The sequence below is a fragment of the Parambassis ranga genome, chromosome 7 (genome assembly GCF_900634625.1).
Source record: "Parambassis ranga chromosome 7, fParRan2.1, whole genome shotgun sequence".
NCBI lineage: Eukaryota > Metazoa > Chordata > Actinopteri > Ambassidae > Parambassis > Parambassis ranga.
Window position 1 is genome coordinate 8,738,312 of NC_041028.1, and position 23,751 is coordinate 8,762,062.

Sequence of the window (23,751 nt, forward strand, 5' to 3'; positions counted from 1 at the left end):
CTAATCAGTCTGTGGAGGGACACACACACAAACAAAAACCCTGTCTGGGATAAGATTTCAGGAGACAGAGGCGGGTTGCCAGAGTAGTGATGAATATTCAGTTGTTGACATTTAGTATGGAGCACAGAGGATGTGAGGGAGGGATGATGCCAAGTTAGAGTAAGAGCATTACAGAACATGGAGGAGATAGAGAGGATGAGGAGCAGTAGAGGAGATTAGAGGGAGACGGGGACAACGATTGAGAAAGATATCTCCCTCTCACACACTCAGCAGACACAGGGGACTTTGTTTGGGTCGATTTTCAGAATGGAGACCATGAGTGTCGCGATGTAATTAATGAGACTTGTTCTTGATGATTGTTACTGTCAGTTTGGTTTTTGCAGGCAGCTTGGTGACAGTCTCAAAACTAGATCTGGGTCATGCTGCCATAGTCTACTCATTAAACCCATTCAAGCTCCCTTGCTGCGCCATCAGCTGTTTATTTAGCTACTGAGACAGTGCGGATGTTTTCTTCTCTGAACTTCAGACGCTTCTCTCTAATTCAGACACTCATCACCAAGACTGAAAGACCACAGTGTAAAGTCTGGAGAGGCATAGAGGGAAAAGAAGTAATAGATAGAGTGACATAGAGAGAGAGAAAGAGAGAAGGGAAAAGTAGGAAGCAAGGAAACTGTGTCTTTGTGCTGTTGTTTACAGATGCTGTTTATTAAGTTAATGACCTCTTTTTCATAATTACAGTCACATACAGTTAGAGACGGAAACTCAGTGGAGTTTCTGTTCTAAACATAGGCTCAACCAAAGAATGCATTTGTGTTAGTCACTGAGATAGAAGAATTTATATGTGTATGTGTGTGTGTGTGTGTGTGTGTGTGTGTAAGGAGGTGTGTACTCACTGAAACTAGACAAAGCTAAATATGATACCTCCAGAAGTGATGCTGGTAAAGGTGATGGAGTTAAAGCAGAAGTTTATGCATTAACAGATTTTGTGGGACACTTCATTGTCAGAGGTTTGATGTCTGACAGACAAGAACAAGCTGTTGAACCACACAAGTCAACACCAGAGTACTCAGCAGTACAACAGAGAGCTGCTGAGAGAGAAAGACTGAGGGCAACGGTAAAAGCTTAACATGACCCCATCAACTGACGGCGATGCACCGAAGTACAGAAGAACTGGAGCTGCATCTGTGGTCAATGCTTAGCAGCTGAGGGGCATTATGCAGCCTGCACTGCAGGAGCTGAAAGATCACTAAGATCTGGGTAAACCTTCATGTGTTCGGAGCACTATTAATGCTGTGCTGGCAATGATGAACAAACGGTGATGACATACAATACGTTCTGTGTTCTCACAGGAACTATTCTTCAGACACCGTGAAAGTGATCATCCGTCTGTGGACTATTACAAACCCAGAATGAACTATTGTTTTTCAACAACAATGGAGCCCCACAGCACAGAAGACTAATATAAATCAAGCTTTGCATACACACTTGTTTGTAAGATTAATAGTTTTGCTCTTTTCACTGGAGTGTTTGACAATAGAAAAATTTGTCCTTTAGAACAACATAAAGAAAGGCTCTGTATCCTCATATTCACAGAGACTTATTCCAACTGTGCATTAGAGACAAATCCCAATATGTTGTTAGATATAATAAGTATACGTTTCTAAATTCTGTGTGAACTACTTTGAATTATGCCTCTGCAACAGTGATATCTCAAGAACATTACAACCACACCGTAACCCGGATCACTTGTGAAGAAAAAACACCAAGTTTAATGTGATAAAGTGGTCATTAAGTCATCTAAAAGGTCAAAGGTGAACCTGACCCAGACATGATGTTCAAAGTTTCATCGGATTTTCATCAGGTTTGTATTATTTTAAGTAATCACTACATATATTGTATGACTGTAGACTGTCAGGATGTAAACTGTAAGCTGACTGAGTGACTGAGGTGCCGTCATGAGGTGGCAATTTCCATTTAATCATTCGCCTCCTTCTTCTGATCAAACAGCCCTGACAAGGTGCTGTGATAAGGCGTGGGTGGAGGCCAATATTGTCTATATGTGCATATCCCTCTGAATATGTTTGATTTAATTTCTCTTTATAATTAAAGCTGCATCCACATATTCCATTTCACTTGTAAATACTGAATGTAACCGTTTTTAAGGACCTTCAACTTCACTTTACTGCAACTTTAAACATCAGCTCTCAATGATTACACATTATTCAGACAGGTGCACACACACCTTGTTGAATATAATGCAGACACGAACCTATATAAAAAAAAAGGAGCATGCAAAATTGTACACACTTGAGTGGCCCCCACACAGACTAATGAATACATTCCACAACACTTTAGAGTCAGTTCAGATAATGAAGTCTATTTGCATAATTAAGGGGGATGAATCAAAAGGTAATTTACAGTACCCTCTTGTCCCCTGCTAAAACGTGGGTTGAAAAGGAAGAAAGAGATGGAGGGTGGGAGGTGTTGCATACACTCGCTGCTTCTGCTTACCCCCAGAGTGTCTTTTTGAAGCAGTGAGGAGGGGTTTTTAAAACAGGCATTAGAAAAAGAAGAACCCTTGTATCTCTGCATGTCACACATAATATTGATGCCATCACACAGGCAGAATACACACACACACAACTTAACAGGGGGCGTAATTTCTCAAACGCATGAACACAATAACAGTTCACCAATTTCCCTCAATCAATTTTTTCCACCTTTACACCAACCTCTCCTTCATTTCTTTCTTCATCCACCCATTTCTCCATCCATCCCCCTCCAAAGCCTCCAGTCAGCAGTCACCTATAGAATTCCATTATAGCCTAGTGATGCAGCACTTCAAAGAGGGAGCTGTGTGTGTGACTGTGGGAATGTGTACACGTGCAATAAAGTGTAACTGAGAGATCATTTTTTTTGCATTGTACAGGGAACTTCATGATCAGACACACAACAGTGATGTCCCGGCCAATATTTATCCTGCTGTGTGTGCAAGTCTCTCTTTTCTCTTCATCTAGAAATGTGCTGTAAGCAACTTGGGTTTGGCTCCAAAGCCTAAAGTCCAGCAAGGATGTTTGCTGTAATAGAAGGTGTATCTCCATCCAAATATTTCATCAAATGCAAATTTTGCCTCAAGTTTGAACAGAAAAGTGTGAATCAATATGCTTGACCATGAAGTACGAGTTAAAAAATATTCTAAGTGCAACTTTGCATTCATTTTTTTCCCTCCGTGTGCTGATGTTTTTGTTCAAGGATATTTATGTGTTTTGACTTTCTAATGAGATTGAAATGGGATCTAGCAGCAGCATAAACATAAAAAAATAAAACCAACAATAAATAGGTTTTCGGGTTGTCTGTCATTAACTTTAACTTGTGTTACAGATACATTAACTTTAATAAAGTCAAATGTAAGATATTAGAAATGTACCAAATGTAAAATCAGTGAAAATAAATTATTGGATGGCTAAAAAAAAAAAAAAAGATAAAAAGATTACACTTTAAACTAAATTGCTACCTTAAAAAAGTCTTCACTAGCTAAAAACTAGTCTTTGATAATTAAAAAAAGAGTCTGTTTGTAATCTTCTTTAAACTCTCTAACTTCAAATAAATAAGACTTTGAAGTCATCTGCAGATGTGCGAAAACTGAAATCTATTTATTGTTTTCCTTTAAAGCATACTTGTGTAATTGGCCAGATGCTAACTGGGAGTTAAACAGCATTCGACTCAGATACAAACAGCCCACGTAGCAGACACATACTTACTGAAAGTACAAATTTAAGGATAGCTCTCAGATATGTAGCTCACAGAGGAGAAGTCATTAAGGTGCTGGTAATTGCATACAGCTGCAGATTGCGAGATCTGAGAATACAAAACAACACAAGTGCAGCAGAATCTGACCACATCAACCGGAAAACATTTATCTTATAGGAAAAGAGTTTCATCTCCAATAGAGTTCCCTTCTCTTCAATTAGATTGTTCTTGCATTTCCATTGGTAAATAATTTACAGGCAGAGCCATCAGCAGACAGGCATGGCTGTATAAATGTTTTAGTGTGTGCGTGGGGAGGGCAGTGAGTGATGTTTGAGATGGCGGTGTGGGGTCTAACGATGAAAATACTTTTTAGTGCTGTTTCCTGTGCTTTCAAACATTTCCTGCTCTGTCTGTCTCTCTGTCCTTCTCTCTCTCTCTCCCACTGATGGACGAGATGAGGTTCCCTTTCCATGTTTTCCTGAATGTAAATGGAAGAAGTCAGCTTCAATGCATGTCAACTAAAAAGAGCAGAAAACAGGCAGTTGAAAATAGCTGCAATGTGGGTTGGACATCTGTAAGACGAGAAAAAGCCTGCAAGACATTTAGCAGTCTTGTGCTATTTTTCTTTATGTCTTCACTAACCGTATGTGAAAAGCAGATATTTTGTATGCATATTTTTTTGTTGGTACAACTTTGTGCGCTCTCTGTGAGACAGACCTTTTCTGGCCTACAGTGTTTTGTTTGTTTGTAGCATGGGTTTTCTCGGGGAGACACTCTTCACTCCCGGGGATGTTAACCATTACAAGTTTGACTATGAGCACTTTACTCTCTCAAGCATCTCTGCAGATGCATGGTGACGCTTCAGGTGATTGACTTATATTGCCTGCAAAAGTCTGAAGCACTTAAGTCAAAGTGATGCTTTGCAACCAATGCCATATAGTAGATATATGCATAGATTCTATTTTGCAATCTATACATATATCTATTAAATTAGATGTATATATTATGAATAAATCAAATCAAATAAGTCACCACACATTAAACTGCCTCAAAATCAGCACCTGTGTTGCACGTTACAAACCTGGAGAGCAATATTTAACTAAAGTAACAGAATCCAATCATCTGCAAAAAAAAGAGAGGCCCTTCACTAGGGATATGTCTCTTCTTCGCTATGCCCTAACATCCTTGAAATCCAAGGAAATCCTGAACAGAAAAGGTGACAAGAGGCTAAACTAGTGGTGTTCCACTTCCTGCCAAGAACACAGACAAGGCTCAAACTACAGCATGAGCACCAGATGGTTTTGACTGTACCTAAGAGATCCTAATGCCCCATAGTACTGCACTAACCTCCATAGTCCACAGCACTCTCAAATCGGATTGATCATAAGTCATCTTCAAGTCTACAAAGCACATGAAAAATGTTGCAGAACCCCTCCACTGTAGTAATCCTGCAAGGATGAAGTGCTGGTCCACTGAGTCTTCAGATTCTGCTTCTTCCCAAAGGAGGTGCTGCTCAGATTAATCACCCCTCAACGATATCCCATCCACCCAACATTTATTCATCCATCTTATATTTTGAAATTCTTTTTCTAACACATCCTAGAGGTAAATGACACAATTTGTCGATGGCCAGATGAAAAAAAACATATTTATTATGTTAATCATAACACATTTTAGACGGAGGAAAGTTCCCGTCTACTGCTGCCATTTTCAGCTACCATGGTGATGAGTCCTGTTGTAACAACACATGATATGGAGACAGCAGATATGTGCACAGTGGTCGTTTCCAAGGGATAGAAATGTTGACATTGTGTTTTTTTCCCCCTTGCTGCACAGTCTGTGTCAGGCTGTGCTTTTTCTTTATCACTGCACAATACTGCACATCTGTTTACCATTTTTTTAGTGCATGAATAAAAGTTGTCCTAAGGCAAACCTGTCTACTGCATGAGAGAAAATTACAGCAGATTTCAAATCTTGTGAAAAAGAAAATGTGAAAAAGTTACTGGGTATTTCAGAAAATTGTTGCAGTCCCAAGTTAAAGGAGGCAATTTTCTTTTTTTTCTTTTTTGAAGCTGTGTGTCGTTCAGCACTGCACAAAAAAAGAGGACTCTGAGATACTGAGAAATTGAAACTGTGAAGCAAAGATAACTGATTGAATGCCGATCTAGTTATGAGGCCAGAAGGCAGAGCAAGACTAACCAGGGTTTGGCTGTAAACGGGGTCCGATTCACAAATTGACAGGAACAACATTAACCAACACCATTCTCGTCTGATCAGCTGTGGCTATAAAAGCTTCACACAGAGGGGTTTGCTCAAGTTCACAAACAGTGGGAGATCTCACTCAAACATTACAATCCAGGCTTATCTGGACCGTCATTACAGTAAATGTTACTTTCTCTGCACATCTTTACAATGTTTGTTAGGTGTGGCCATGATGGGACACCCCTTACCTAAGTACTTTCAGTAAAGGGTTAATTCACACAATAGACAGCACGAGCGGTTTGTGTTTCTCTCTCAACCATGAGAAAAATAATGGCAGCTGAAAAATGTTGTGATTTTCATGAGAACACAAATATGATATATGGAGGCTGCAAAATAAAAAGATGACATGATTCTTAGATAAGTCATAGTATACAACTGCATGAACATTACATGCATGTTTACTACTGGTAAAATTAGCGTGCCCTTCTAGTTTGTATCAGCTTTATGTCCAAGCCTGATCAATTTCTGGCCTCTGAAGCCTGACTGACACCTGCCCTGTGCTCTAGTTGCTGGAGACACGGCTATTTGTTTCAGCTGACAGGAGCCCAGAGCAGCCAGGGGATAGAGGAAGGAGAGAGAGAGAGGGAGAGGGAGGGAGAGAGAGAGAGAGAGAGAGAGAGAAGATTTCACTTTAATTTGACAGAAAATTCATACATTTAACTTTCGCAAAAGGAGGTTAACTGAAAAATTAGAAAAAATGACATCAGCTTGCACCATGTATGCAGCAACAGTGCATAGCTCACAGGTCTTCTCTCATAGAACATAACCAGACCTTCAGCCTGACACTTACAGTGCTGAAGTCAGTCTGTGTATTGATGCAGTGTAATTAGAGAAGCCAGTTAACAGGCTGGAGTTTGATTAGTCAGAGGCATGAGATGGAGGCCCGAATGGCTGCAATTTGCCATCACTCCCCATGAATTTAACATTTTAATGTCTGCTATTAAAATGATAACAGTAAAACAGGCTATGAAAAAGAGTTTAAACCTTTTTTAATTGCATTGTCATAAGTTCCCATTATGGCTACCTGGTATAGCTTTTCAAGAATTAGAGGAGACGTTTAGAATGAATCCTTCAACCATTAATTGTGACAGATTGTTGAATCATTTTAGGTGGCAGTATGGGTATATTTTTTATGTAGAAAAGAACAGTTAATCATGAAGAATGCATCTGCCAGTGTGTTAGTAACTGTCTGTAAATCGAAGACATTGATCGGAGCAGCTATCTCAACTCACTGCATGTCAGCTGCCTGTCAAATGGAGATAGAGGGTATCTGATACACTGCTGAAATTGAATTGAATGAATGAGACACCCATTTAACACACACACATAAATACTTCAGTCAGAACCTTCTGTGTGAAACTACCTGTCACTCTCAAGTCATCATCCCCACATGTAAATATATATATTTGCACAGAGGACAGAAAACAGTGATGTTTACCTCCTGTGTATATCATACAAAAATATATGCATCTGCCTATATCTTTGTTCCACATCGGCCTCATCCTCATCATGCTGACATCTCATTTTCACCCATCAGTTTGTCTCGTGCTGATTGAACACAGCTGTCAGGCGTGCCGCTCAACACTTTACAAACATTTGTCCTTCATATGTCGCCTGTGTGAGTGCAGCAACCTTGAGATTTAAGATGGGCTGAATGTGTCTACTTTTTTTCTCCCCCTCTCACACACAAGCATTCACATACACAGTCACACACAAACTCACAGGCATCTGTCTGCCTTCTCTTTCAACTTGTGATCTGTGCTAAAGTCCCGGGGGTGGTAGGTGAGGTGTCAGCAGTGATCTGATAGAGCTGAGGTGGTCCAAATGCATCATTCCTCTTAACCCTGATCCTCTCACTGCATCCATCTTGAAAATCCCTTCCCTGTGTTGTCCGTGCAGCTGTGGAGGATGAACCTATAGTCCCCAGGTCACGCGCTTAGAGCAATGTGCGTATTTTTTTTTTTTTTCACTTTAAGTTGTTTTGCAATTTATATCTGGCCGGCATAACTTTAAACTTTAAATACAGCCATTAAACTAAAGGACTTTGTGAAAATAAGTTTTAAAACTTCAATTAATTCTAATCATTATTCTTGCTGAGAAATGACTGCCCAGGTCGACCGGAGCCTGAAGGCATGGTCTGTTAGGTCTGAAGAATGCTTAGGATGTAGAGCTGGGAACAGAGAGGTACCCTGTCAAGTGAACTCTGAGATGTTGCTGCTGTAAGTTTTAATGAAGAGGTAATCATGCGGAAATTACAGATGAGAAATCATTGATTAATAACTACATGTTTTACAAGGAGGTCAGGGATTGGTGAGGCTACAGTGGATCCCTCAGATTAACCGCCTTGATTGGTTCGGTAAAAACTCAGCCAGCCGAGTGTGCAGTGACTAGAGTTGGATAAATGGGCTCATAACTTCCCTAAAGTTCCTTTTTTCTCCACCCCCCCAACCCCTTTTCTTCATTTGTATGCAAAGTCAATCCCTTAGGCTCCCTTTTCCTTCTCTTTAATTTTCAGCCATCTTTTTTTAATCAATTTTCTTTTATCTCGGGGAAGTTATTTTAATACTCCTACATCTTATTTCATTCTCAGCAAGACTGTGTGGGGATATCAATTATTCAATGGAGAGGGAGCTGAGGAATATGTTAATATTGATTAAGCTTTCGCCACACCTAAGAAGATTACACTCTCTTATCACTATGCTAGAGTGCTGCATTAGCCAGGCAAATTAAAGGACACATAGATACACTGTGTTAGATATACAGTGATGTAAGAGCATTTGTGTGTCTTCCATGTTTGGATCAGAGATTAAAAGCCTATTTAGGTTCCATGACGAGCAGTGAAAAAAAGACAAGCCCTGCATTTACAATGATTCATGCGTCGCTTTGAAGCTTAACCCCTTAATTGCACCAAAGAAGTAAACTTACAGATTACAGAGCCGGAAGTTAAATAAGTTGTACAGGGCTAAAGAGATGAGTTAGAATCAAGGATGACCTCCACTCCTGCTGTATGTATAGAGTCATGGAGATTTCTCATGTATTTTGTAGTTTTATTTCATCCATTGTCGTATCAGTACCCCAGCTGCTGTTATATGGCCAAGGGCTACAGGAATGGTTTTTGGGCAGTGATACCGGAGACACTGTGGCATTTGTATCTCATTTCCCCAGAGCCCTGTAGTGCAGCCAGGAGCTGTATATTTGTCAGGGTACAAAGCAGCCAGTCAGAGGGCCAAGGGAAAAGGGACTAGAACAGAGGTGGGCGGAAAAGGGGACAGGATGTCATTGTGTGTTGCAACAGGGCTGTGAGATATGCAAGCATTATACCTGAAGGAGGCTTCAGAAGTCAAAGTGCTGTTTGGGATTCATAAATGCAGGGATGTACCTGTGTTTTCATCCACACCAATATAAATCCATACACGCAAATCCTGGATCTTACACTGATAACCCCCCTCTGTCATTCTGAAAATATTTCATTTATTTTGCTAAGTGCACACTTAGTCAGAACTTTGTCTCATTTATTTCTAAACACGGAGAGCTTGGATTCATAAACACACACTCTGTATAAACCTGCACAGACACACACCTCATGCACAGAAGATAATTATTCAACAGCTCTGCAGTGGAGTCTCTTTTACAGCATGTTCCTAGGGCAATTAGTCTGCTTAGTCATTAAATGTGTGCATACTGTGTGTATTAATGTGATTCTCTCTCTCTCTTTCTGTGTGTGTGTGTGTGTGTGTGTGTGCTGAATGAAGAAACACCTGTTTTCCTAATATATATATATTATAATATAGGTAATAAATGTGTGATGTTCAATAAAAATTCAGGAAAAAAATCAAAGGATTGTCACTGAACACATCAGTCTGCTGGCCATGTTTCATCAGCCTGTCTGCAGAGTGCGTGCTGGTGTTGTTTTGTTGTTTTTCACTAAAAGAAACACAAGAGAAGGGGACAGAGAGAAGATGAGAGGGGAGGAGAAGGACAAGAGAGAGACAGATAAGTAAAGATTGAGACAGGAGGAGGGAGAGGGAAGGAGAGCCCCCTGCTCTGCATTAATTCTCTGTTTGCCAGTCAGAGCATGCTCTTTCCTATGAGATTAGACTGATAAAATGCATGTGCGTATGACCATGTGCACGTCTACAGACACTCTTCAGTGTGTGTGTGTGTGTGTGTGTGTGTGTGTGTGTGTGTGTGTGTGTGTTTGTGTATATGCACTCACACCCTTCCCTGTGAGATTAGGCTGATTTGTCAGTGATGCAGGAGTTCATCCATGATTAATAGCCCAGTGTGCTGGAAACAATGTTATTCTGTATTAGCTACCTGTGGGACATGTTTTACAGCTGCATGTGCATGAAACAAGAATATCAATTCCAACATCTTGTTCCATACGTGTTGATGTTGTAAGTATGTAGGTACACATGTCAACTATGCATCACTACAGCAGTGTGTGTGTGTGTGTGTGTGTATACCCTTGAAGGTGTGTATTATTCATGAGGACCCCCGTCTTATGTGACTCTGACAGGTTTGACAAACCTTGTGGAAAACCAAAGCAATGCACAGGTGTGCCTATCACCCCTGACACCAGTGGGCATTCCAGGTTAAGTGATTCAGGAAGGTGAAAGAATAGCTGCCTCTTATATCACTGCTGACACATAAACATAGGCCTTCAGGGAAATAGAGGCCACATTTACTTCCTGTTAAACTCATTACATTAGCATTCTGTTCACTATAAAGATAAATCTAGGTTTGGCACATCCACAAAGGACGGATAGGACTACATATGTTTGTGCGAGTGTAATAAGGCAAGAAGCCATGTGTTAAATCCCATATTTACAAATTATACATGTCAACAGAATCTTTCTAAAACCCAACTTATACATGAATATCCCACATATCTTCATCAGAGCATGCTACAGTGTGTTTAAAAAGATGGCCTTTTCAGGAAATCCTAATGGAGTATCTTGAGTATTTTACTTCACCCAGACAGACACTGTCATATTCACATCAGCATGTGAATATACTAAGCTGCTAAAATCAACTCTTTAAAACAAATGGCAAAACAAAAACTACTTCATTTCAAGCGTTCATCTAGTTCTTGTGAAACATTGAACACTGAATTATTGTCATAATTTATATTCTCCTGGCTGAATTATACTATAAAACAGGGTGAATTGTTTAGAATATACAGATTTATTTTGAGAGATGCCAACGAGAGGTGTAAATTATATAGACCTACAGGGTTGCCTGTGACAAATTCTGCCCAATGTAATTTTCCAGGGCTTCACTGAGAGGTACTCTTTAAGTGTTTGTGTTCTTCAGGGGGTGTGTGTGTGCAGGCAGGGCCAACTGATAGAGACACTAGCAGTAGATGGGATAACTATGGGAAGCAGAGTCTGTGAAGCCAAGGAAGGAGGATCAATACAAAATGTACTTTGTGGAGACTGAGAACTGAGAAACTCCGCAGCCAATTAAATAGAAAGATCAGGGACACACACACACACTGAAAGAGGGAGAAAGAGTGTGTGTGTGTGTGTGCGTAATAGTAGAGACCCACTGCTGAAGGTCCATTATTTTGACTGTGTACAATACATTGATCTGAACACACCCTGTTGTGACAATAGGTGTGGTTATGTGGTCTGAGCCTGTCAGGGACAACAACCTGTGGAATCCTGAGGTCAGATTTTGCAGAGCTCATTTCTCATTTATTTATTTGATAGTAGTACACATGCTCATTCCTTCGCTCACTGATGTGCCCCTTAAGGAAAAAGCCATGTCACATGATTACACAACGCATATAGACATCCACACACTCTCGCGTGCGACCATAGAAACGCAATCATACAGCACCTAAAGCCATCACGTCATCCACATTTCCTACAGCATGGCTTGACTCAAAGCCCTCTGTCACTTTCATCATGGGAGTGTATCTATCAATACGACTAACTTCTCCCTTTTCAACTTCGGCTCCTTTCGGTGGACGCATTCATTTTTCAGAGCTGGCATGAATATTTCAGCACTGAGTGACAGATCCAGTGAAGAATGAAAAGAGAAGAAGAAGCAAAGTGGGATGGGGAAGGAGGTCCAGGGTGGGATGGGTAATCACATTTGGTTTTTGCAGATCTCATAAATGACTTACACCCTACAGATTTCAATCAGACTACCGTAGTCTTCGTCATCTTTGTCAATTTTTATCTGCTCTCTCTCTCTCTCTCTCTGCGTTTCCCTCTCCCTTACTGTCGGCCCAGTCTCTTACAAGTCGATGATGAACCAGAAAAAAAAAACTTTAGTGCAGGCTGGGCAAACCTTTCCAGTGCTGCAGTGGGTGTGTCACTCATCAGCAACGTCTGATCACCAACTCCCATATCATCAGCCCACTGGGATCAACAGCTGCAAAGTTTCCTACGACATATGAAGGCATGCAAATTTGAACTTAATTCAGTAAGCGTACAAGTCGACTGATCAGAATTTTATCCAGTAATTTTAAGTCCCTAAAGTTAGGGAGTTGGCTACAAAGAGAATGGTAACTAATCGTGAAAAATCTGAGAGCAAGGTTGAGGAAACTCTTTATAAGCGACAGGGAATATATTTGGGGTTTTTATGTTGCTATTGCACTTAAATTGATTTATTCCACTGGAGATATAGCAGCAGTTACAGGAAGAGCACGTTCCCAAGTCAGGCAGGTAGGGAATCTGAGGAGTTATAATCTATATTATTGTGCTTTTACAAATACAGTCAAGGAGATAAGAGTAATACCCCCTGCTTTCTTGGAAATGGAGGTCTGATTCACAAACACACAACTGATATAAAATTCATTTCCCTGGAAATAGAGGGAATAATCTCTTTCCCGTTAATGCTGCAACAAAAGAAGCTGTGTCTGGGGGAAGGCAAATAGACCTGTTTGTTGGCTGCTGTGTGAAGTAAGTGTGTGTGTGTGAATGCAATGGTGGGGCCCCAGAGAGTTTTACAGATATTTGGCCCTGAAGGTTCTCACAGTAGAAAACAGCAGCGAGGCTGATACACACCTCCAGTCAAACACATAAATACATACGTGCTTCTTTGTACCCATTAGTCAAGTCTTTTGGGGTGGTGTTAACCACAAGCAGGGTCACTGTTCCATTTTACTGGCTATGAAACAGTTCAGGCTTTTCAGGGTTTGACTGCATAAACTCAACGTTCATTCTGCAAGCTGTCATTGCATGTACTTGATCCTGAATTTCTGTGACAGTTAGCAGATTAGCGAATGTTAGCATAATAAGAAGTAAAAGAAAGGTAACTAATGTAATAAACATACATCATTTGCCCTCTTCAGATATACAGTTTAACATTCCTGGCTTCATAAATCTGTTTAAGTGACACTTCAGATATTTACCCATGACTTATTTGTTCAATATGTCCCTTTAAAATCACTCCATGGATTATTATATATTGAAGTGAAAGATGCAACAAGTTATATACCTATAATCTGTATCTTGTAAATGACTGGACGAGCTGGACGAGCTAACCATCAGTAACAGCGAGGACAATCACTACCAAGCAACATAAAGCAATGCAAGCAGAGTCGTACTACATACAGTAATGAAGATAAAAGACTTATAAAAATGAAGATATCATTAAAGCGTATGTCTGCCATGTTTTTATACAGTCAAACACAGAATCTAATCAGTTTATGAAATGATTAATATTTCGTCACTCCAGCATAAAAAGAACTTGCTACTATAGGATTAGGAACTCGATGTGATCTGACAAGGCAGTCGTACAATGAGCACAAAGCCTGCAGTACCATCCAAAGATCCTTTTTTTTCCTCTGCAGAAGAGATCTCATATGTCCTCAAAGCATCAGAATTATCATTTTTATTCAGTCCTTTGATAGGAATGAAAGATCTGAGGGGAAAACAGCATACAAATCAAATTAAATATCAGATGAAAGGTCCTGAGTTTGTCATTTCACAGCTCAGTCTTGCTGAGCTTTGAGTACTTCGATTTAGATAAAAAATATTTTTGGTGGGTATAAGAGTTTTTTGCGGTCTGATCAGTATAAAAAATGCCATTTCCACTGTCCACTTTTAATGAGTTTCTTGTCTAGTTATAAAAAGGAGGCAACTTCTTCTGGCAACAGAGCAAAGGAATCTACATTACATACACATCAAATGTGCATTATTGGCTTGTCTTTGAAAATGTCTTGATATTAGTACAGTATAGCTCTGCTCTTGTTTCATTCTCCTTAACAAAAACATGGATCCAAATTAATGTCCAAACACACAGTAAACACAGAGGAGTTCTACTAAACTAGCTGATATAATGGCATTAAAACTGTTCAATTACAGAGCTGCAACCACAGCTGAGTCACCTGGAGACAGTCTGTGCGCTGTGGGAGCAGGTGAATTATGATCAATATTTGCTGACTCTAGTGTTGTGCTATAGGAGCAAAGACACGGATTTTAAATTATTTTAAAAGGTGAAAATCAAATAAAATCAGCAGTTGAAATTAATTAACAGAAAAATAAGTAAAAATGTGATATTCATATGGTTCACAAAGCTGCTAGCAGAAACAAAGAACATTTGAGCAGATCACACAAGTTGCAGCTTCTCTCTGTTGCCTGTCGGTGCTTCTAATGACAAAATTGCAATTCTACTGCAGCCACATCAACTTAAATTGTAATTAATATCTCCTGCAAGCTGCTGTCTGTCCCCAAAGTTAAGGATCTCAGCAGGCTGTGGGACTTTATACTACCAGGTCTCCTCCCCAGGAATATCCTTCCTGCTGGTATCTATCAGTTTGACTGCAATTTTTTTTCTAACCCTGGTTTTTAGTTAATTGGTATTCTTTGTTTATTTCACAGTTTTACCTGTTATCATCCTCCCATGAGTAGGTCTGAAACTTAAAGAATCCACTAATCCCAGAATTTGCAGTACTAAAGAAAAAAAAACTGTAAATTTTTAAATCACAACATCACTCTAACCTTCAGTTTATGTTGATGTCCTTCATGCAGACAAGGATACAAGCTATGACTCTACTTGTCTTGGGACCTCTCTGTACATGCCTGCCTCAACATGTTTTGGATCAGAATCTTCATCATCCGGGACACTCGGCTTTTTCTCTCTCTCTTTGTGTGCAGAGTATCTGTGAATGGCGTGCTGTAGCTTGCCTTATACTCTGTCCACTTTGCAAGCCTTCATGGTGGAGATGAGGACCCAAACTCACTACCAACTTGTCACACAAGGATGCTTGGTCAAGTTTCCTGAACAACACGTCCCTGTTTCTGCATCAGTGTGCAGGGCATGCTGCAACAGAAGTACCTAAGTTTCTGGAATAAATTCTATGAAAATATAACCAAACTGTGCTGTCTCCTCCTATATCATGTGCTTTTGTATTTGACCTGCAAATATAAGCATTAGAATGTACACACACAGTCATCATGAGTATTTATGTTCAAAATACCTTTCACTTAGACCAAAACAGACCGAATCAATGCATTGATAATGGAGGCAGTGCAATTGAGAAACAGTCAAGAATTAGCAGTGCTGTCTCCATGGTAACTGCTCAGCGGATTCAGCAGTGTTTTTACCAACCAAAGACCTGCCTTTGACATCATGCCCTATGTAGTTAACCCTTGATCTCAGAAACACACACAGAGGCACATTCAGATGTAAAAATCGCACACACATGTGCACATGCAGTCCGCACACATTCACATTGTGAAAGCTGAATTGAGCTCGAGTTGACTGTGAGCCATCATTAAGCCTCTGACATGTAGCATGCAGCACTCTAGTATTCCCGAAGGCCCTGACTGAGGTTAACCAGGCTTTTCACACTCAGCCTTCCACTCACAGAAAGGGGTAAAGGAAGAACTCTGGTTGTGCAGAAACAAATGCTTCAGTATAACCAATTCACTGAGAAGGAAAAAAGTCCATATGAGATTTTCAGAAAAAGAAAGAATGAGGATTGTCTCGTTAGCTAATAATATAAAAGTAGATATTACTTGCTCTCTCCCTGCACTGAAATCTCACAGAGGATATTCTTACTTTTAAACATTTAAAAAGTATGGTTAAATAAAAAAATGTGTGCACAACGGGAGCTGTTTGGAAAGCTGAATGTGTCTCTGTGCACATCTTTTCTGAAAAGACTTTTATCCTGAGCTGCAGCGGCTGAGTGACGAGAGAAAGGTTACCTCCAGCCTTTTGTTCTAGCTGAGCTCATTGGCTAAAAGTAGCGTGTAAATTCAGGGAGGATTAGCATATATTAGCATGTGGTTAGGGACATGACCAGCGATCGGTGCAAACTTAGACTGTAGAAGAAGGAGACCTAACTTGGTGGAATAAGAACCAGGTATGGCAGGTGATGGAAACAGTTCTGCTGTTGTTTTTTGCTTAGAATTTGTTAAAAATACTCCTAAGTCTTCGTCTGATGACAAGACATTTCTAAAATGGCAGCTGTGACAACAAATAAATCGTATATTTTTGCTTCAGTTGTCTGCTAATTTATAACAACACTTTATAACATGCAAAAACACAAAGCACTGAACAGATGGCGTTGTCATGGTAATCTGATTTCACTGTTGTCTACCAGCTGTCCCAGTGCTGATGTATTGTTGTAAAAAAATGTGGTTAGTGCCATGTTGGATTTCCATGTGTTGTTCTTTATCAGCTGCAGAGTAAACTTTGTGTAGAATTAAATGAAGATTAAAAGTTTCAGTCTTCACTGTAGTTAAAAGCTTCTGTGACCCAGAAGAGCTACATGTGGTGTTCAGAATGTTTTGGAAATGGTCTATAATTTACATACAGATAGTGATCATTTATCCTTTGTGCAGGAAATGCTGGCAACAAGCAAACACACTGAGCTCCTCACACCTTTTATTTCAGGAAAAAAGGCCTTTCCTCTTTAATAACTGTTCACATATTAAGACAAGCTGTCAAAAGAAATTTGACTCAGTCTTCACATCAACACTATTAGGCACTAATAGAACGCTGACGTCCCCATTAATAGTGTCTCACTAATGCAGTGAAAGCAGTGGGGAATTATGCCAGGAGCACTAAAATGACAGTGGCTGAGGACTGTGAGTGACCAACAGAGTGACCAGTTTAGGTCGGCTGCTGTTTCCAGCTAATCAACAGGGAATTCAGCTGGAGCTCAATTTGGCAAAAGAACAACAGTCAGGCAACTCAAGTGACTCAAGGGCGGACATGAACTCCACCCTCCTGTGTCAAATTCTTGAGCAATTTCTCAATCTACCCATTCACCCTGTATGCAGAATTATGTATGTATTATGTTCTTTCTCCAACTCGTATATGCATGTCAGCCAGATGTCTTGTTAGCAATCTGGCTAAAATAGGATTGTATGTTTATTGTGGAGTCAGAAAATTAAGCTATTTTAAGAGTCTTATGAAAAGAGAAGTCGGGTCAAGTGACAGAAGATTGACAACAGTCACTGAGGTCAGCCAATTCAAAATATTATATAAACATATATATAAATATAAAATTGCTTTTTTGTTGGATTCTTGTGGATGGAAACAATGACACTCATTTGCTGTGGAGACCACCTGTGTGTAACAAAATCAACAGTAGTATCCTAATCCCTATAGAATACCAACTATAGAATCACACAGAGAGTTTTAATGCAGGAAAAATCATATAATATATATATTATATTATATATATATTATTATATATATTATTATATATATAAATAATATAATATAAATCATTGGTGGTTTTACCACTATGAACATGGTTTAACCTGAAACTTTCCCCCTCTGAGATAGTAAGTCTCTGGGGCAGTCTGGTGGAAATATGGGGTAAGAATGTGGGTCATGGAGGGCGCTCAGTGCCTCTGCTTGTTTGCATGGAGAGAGAAGCTCTTGAATATTATCAGAGCACATGCATCTCACAGATGCTGTAAATCAAAAGAAGGGAATAAGGGAAAGAGAAAAGTTGGTGCAATTAATGTCTGTCAGTCAACAGAGCCTCTGTGTGGCAATAATACCCAACTTAAATGTCACGACCAAGGCACAAAGCTGTGCAAACACACACGCACACTTATAAAAGGGAGTAAATTATCTCTGGGTGGGTGATATTCAGCTGACAACTTTATCACTGTGCAACCTCAGAGGATGGGCCTCTAATTCTGGCAAAGAGCCATGACACCAAAAACTCCCATAATGCTTCCATATTAAAGGACGTAACTCAAAAGCCTTGTAAAACTGGTGGACATCAGCATGGTGGTGGACAAACTCCCGCACACACACATACACACACAGAGGGATGCAAACCATGTTGTGTTGGATTTTAGATGTTTGTTTGATGGTTTAATGGTGCTAAATCAAGCTGCATGACCCAAGTTCAACAAGCACACAGCTTCTAGTCTCTGTGATTGTCTCAAGTGAGTCATGATCGGAGTCCTAGATGCACAAAGTATAAAATGTTAATGGGCTCTGAGAAGTTTTTTTTCCCCCAGAGTGCAGTCACATTACTTCTTTAAGGTCTTGCTGTGTGTGCATGTAATTGTTTCTCCCAGTCATCAGCACTGTTTCTGCAAGTCATCTGTTAGCCTCAGATAACTAATTCTTTATTGGTTTAGCCTTTTACCACCACCTATTATCATCAACAATTCTGAAGGGATTTTAAAAAGCTCTGTTTAGCTGTTAAAAAGATTTATTTTAGGGTCAGGGTTCCTTCTAGTAGAGTTAAAACAATGAAAGGAAAGGAAAGGAAAGGAAAGGAAAGGAAAGGAAAGGAAAGGAAAGGAAAGGAAAGGAAAGGAAAGGAAAGGAAAGGAAAGGAAAGGAACGGAACTCTGGCTCTATTTTACTTCACCTATTAAAGTAAATCCAAGATGTTAATATTATGCCTCCATTCAATTAGATGTACTTGAGGCTTACATAATCTCACATACAGATCACATCAGAGCTGTTACAGTGAGTGGATTGTTTGAGCACTTTTTTATTTTATTTTGATTCATGTAAATAGCGATTCAGTTTTGATGTGAAGATCCACAAGGACAGAAACAGGAGGTAGATGATGAACACAGTGAACAGTCATACTAAACACCCCCACTGTCAGGAACTGGGTTATGCATTTCTGAGTCACAGCCTTGGGACACATGTGAAGTGTAGGTAAAATATGTACGTGCCTTGTCTGTGGCGCAGCAGCCACACACTCGACAGGATGTCTTAGAACAGCATATGGCCCTGAGGCTGACGGCAAAGATTGGTGACTAAACCGCACTCTTCCCTTGGTCTGAACATCAGCTGTCTGCAAGAGAACTGACTTTATACTTTTGACGCTTTTGCCATTTTCTTCTATCTGTTCATTTTAAGACAAAGGCAGTACATTTTGTACCCTTCCACTATAGACATGCACATACACACACTGACAGGCACAAAAGGTTAGAGATTCTGCAGCATCTATACAAGTTCTAGAACCACAAAAGATTTCAGTCACTATGGTACATGGAAGGTCAAACAGCATACACACACTAAACTTTTGTTTAGTGTGTGTATGTTAACTATTGTTAACTTTATAGTTGGTTTGTTTGGTTATAGAAATCATTTTACACTTAAATTGTAAGGTTATCTGCTGGATGAGCTTTGTCATCTTTGTGCGGGGAGCCCGGCAAGAAGCGACAAACATTGCAGGCCAGTCTTCCTCTCCATCCCGGGATTCGGTATTTGCTCACTAGACATTAAACTGAACTACATTCAGCTCTTGCCACTGACATTGTGTGATGATTTTACTAATTTTCTGTTAAAACTTTAAGACAAATCTATATTCCCCATAAAGACACATCAGAGAGAAAATTTCTCTGTAGGTTTTGTTGCACCACATGTCCACCACATGTCCACCAAGTATGCACCACATGTCCAGACTACACCCTTAATACCACTTGTAGACAGATTACAAACAAAACCCAGTGATTTTACTTATATATATAGAAATCCTGCATAAGATGTCAAACATATGGTGATAGGAACTGTATATATATTACGGGCTTCTTTTGAGAGTCATTCCACCCACTGACTGGGTTCTGCACGGTTCACAACAGGCAAGGAATATGAGGCATTTGTACAGAAAGGCAGGCTCCCTGAAGGGCAAACACAGCAACCTCATAATGTTGCTGTTTTAAAGATTCCATACACACCTCTGCACACCACCTCGTCACGCCTCGCAAATGCTAACAGGAAGTGACTTCAGTGGATGCCAAAAGTAAGCAGATGCAAAAACAGCACCTTTATGGAAAGTCTTAGAGTTAATATTACAACCTTCAAACACTTTTTTATTCTTTCTCTAAAAAGGCTTTAGGAAGTTTTGATTATGAAATAAGTCATAAGCACCTACTGCTGTACATTTTTCTATACATACATTTAAAGTGGGATATGCAGCACATGTGTGAGAACATTTAGGAGAGTACTGTGCAGCTAAGCATGTGGAAAACGTACAGTTAAAGCCTGTGAGAAAGTCACTGGTTTGTGCTTAATGCCCACTGAAATGTGTGCTCATGATAGTGTTTCAGTATTGATTACAGAGCTGGAAAGGCGTTCCTGTTATACAAGTGACTGTGTTCATAGGAGAGGAAAAATGTAACTCACAAAATCAAAAATTCTTGGCTGATGGTTTGAATTTAAGTGGAATGAACCCCTGACTAAAACGCTGATGCACACAACGGAGCGCAGATCACATACTTTACTTCATCTAAACAATATGATACTAACTGAATGCAGTGTTATTGGTACATGCATGTTTTAATGCATGTGTTGATTCACATCTCACTAAACGATTTCAGTACATGATGTTCTTTATGAACTCAGCTGCTCCTCATGTCATGCTGTTTATACTCAGCTTATCAATCACATTTTGCTGCTGGCATGCACTGAGGAGAGGGTGATGAAAGGCAAAGAAAGATGAGGCGGTGATAAAAAAAGATGGTGAAGAGGAGAAGATTATCACCCTTCTGCCCTGTAATGTTCTGTGTGATGACTTTTTTTTTACCCGAGGATATATAAATACATACATCCTCTGTCTAATACTGACAATCTGGATGATGTTATGTGGGGTTCATGATGGATTTGACATGGGTGTAGACAGAGATAGGTTAAATTCATCGTGTCAATCTGGCTCCAGGAGGAAAAGAACATTTCCATATACAAAATGGAAAAATGTGTACATAATAATGATGCACCAACACTCAACTGAAGTAATGACTCTCATATACATGGAACGCTAAAGTGCAGAGATGTGACCACCCACTAAAGAGAGAAGAGACAAGAGTGACCTTTTTTCTAATAAGAGGAATGGAAAGGCTTGGCAGGCACTGTGTGTGTCTCTGTGTTTGTTTTGTGATGAGGACTCTTACCATCAGTTAGCCGCCTGGTGCAGACAGTGCTCGGCAGCTGAACTACGGCCAGAGCGATTTGGGACCTGCTTTGACATTTTCAACTTGATTCATTAATTCATGGTTGGCAGCCTTGGTGACATCCATGCTACACACACCCTGGCTGTGCAATCACTTGAAATGCACAGTATGTGTTTTATGAAGTTGTTGACAAAGGCTGGTAATGCGCACGCAACCTGCTCCATGATGGAAAGCTTGAGCGTAAACTGCTAGCCATAAATACGTACAATCTCCTCCCATTTTTAAAATCCCCTCCTTAAAGGAGATTATTTATGTTGAGACCCTGTTATTGAGATGCCAGACAATCTTTTATAATCTTAAATGACAAAATAAATCCTTCCGCATATGAATGTGATTAAGACAACCGTTTGCTTCCTGTGTTGGTAATATTCCTGGGGCAACCACATTGGCGCTAAATCCAGATTTGTCCCTAGGGGTTCTCCCTCTAAGCCATAGGAGAGAGGCTGGTGGAGGGCATAACTTGAGGATAACTCCTACTGCTGTTGTATTATTGGAGCCGGTTCATAGGCTTGGGTTATTGCCCGTGATTAACAAAAGGTAGACAGCTCACTGTTAAGCTGAACATAAAGGTAGTACCTACTTTACCTACTTTACAATGCATTCCTGATTACTAGAAATTACATATATTTACATTTTGAAGTATGCCATCTAGAACATTTTTGATTAACATCAGAATAATATCTGTCAGTTGTCAGTTTTTTTACTAAAATCCACATTATTTATGACACAATGTATAAAAACCACAATTTATACCCAACCAACGGATATCTAAACCTGAGAATACAGGTATAATTCCATCTTTTTTCAGATTGAATTATGGAAAAAGTGTCTGGAATCAATATAAAGTAAGAACTGACAGCATGAATGTCAGTCCAATAATGCCCTTGTTTTTACAGCCATCCTTTCACATGTACCAATTTCTGTAAAAACAAACAAAAAACAAAATAAGAACACTATGTTTATCCATCTTCTGCTGCATTTTCCTTCACGAAAAAAAAAAAATGCATTAGAAGAGGATTTTATCTGTACTCAGCATTAGTCTGTGAAAGCTTGTCATTTTGTTGCCAGAATTAGAAATGCACAAATACAAACCGAAACGTTTAGACATAAGCAAGCCTAGTGTTATAGCATTTGTACAGAGTTGGCTCAAAGTGGAACTGTAGTGCTCTGTCATTCCTTGTAAAGGGTACAGAGGATGAATGCCTTAGTATTTTGTTGTTCCTCTGAGCCAACACTGGCCATAGTGAGAAAAGGCCAGGGACACCTATGATTATACAATGCTGTTTTTTGAAAGAGTTTATTCTTCTCTCCAGATCTTTTTGTATTTATACTGCAATAGCTCAGTACACTACAGTTATACTCAGAGTGTGCTTAAAATAACCTGTGCAAAAACAACCAAACTTAGCATCAGTTTGAAAAAAAAAAGATTCACAGATTATTGCTGTGGCACACGGTAAAAAAAATATGGTATAATATACACTTGAGTGGCAATTTGCTTGATTATATTACTACATTATTACAATGCAGCTAAATGGTGGCACTAGGTGTATCCTCTAAAGCCAACAAAACACAATAACCTTCATGAAGGTAGGCTTTATAATGAGTATTACGCAACATTAGTTTCAGCCATGAAGTGCGATCACCTTATTATAAAATAATACAATCATGCTACACAAAAGGAAATGTTCAAATATCACTGGGTAGTCTCTGATATATCCATTACTTAGTATTCATACAGCTTTCTCTTAAGGCTGAATCTGAATCTTGGGTGCATTATGTGCAGCTTAAAATGTTATGTGCATCTATCATTCTGATATGCTGACATGAGGACACATACAGTCTCCCAGCCTGCCGTGCCACACACATGCACGTGTGCCTTTTTGTGTGTGGTGCTCACCGGAGTTTTAAATCTAAAAGTGATTGTGGAGACAAGAGTCATAAATCTCTGTCCCCCTGGGTCCACATCAAGAAGAGATATATAACCACAGGCCATTACATTATGCGTTTTACAGTGTGTTTATCTATGTGTGTGTGTGTGTGTGTGTGTTTATATAGTATACACAAGAAAATGTGTGTTGTATGCACATGTGTAACTGGCAGGAAAATATACACCTCAGTTTTATCTCTATACAGTCTCACTTATCTCGACAAGTCCCTAATAATAATGACGTTATAGTCTCACAGACTCACTATTCCAGCCACAGGAAGCTGCACAGATTCTCTTCTGTTCGCTGGAAAGAGTGGCTATCCTGATTACAGCAATTATACTGTGTGTATGTGTGTGTATGAGAAGAGTGGACACTTTTAGAAGAAAGAAAATGACAAAGTTGTGCTC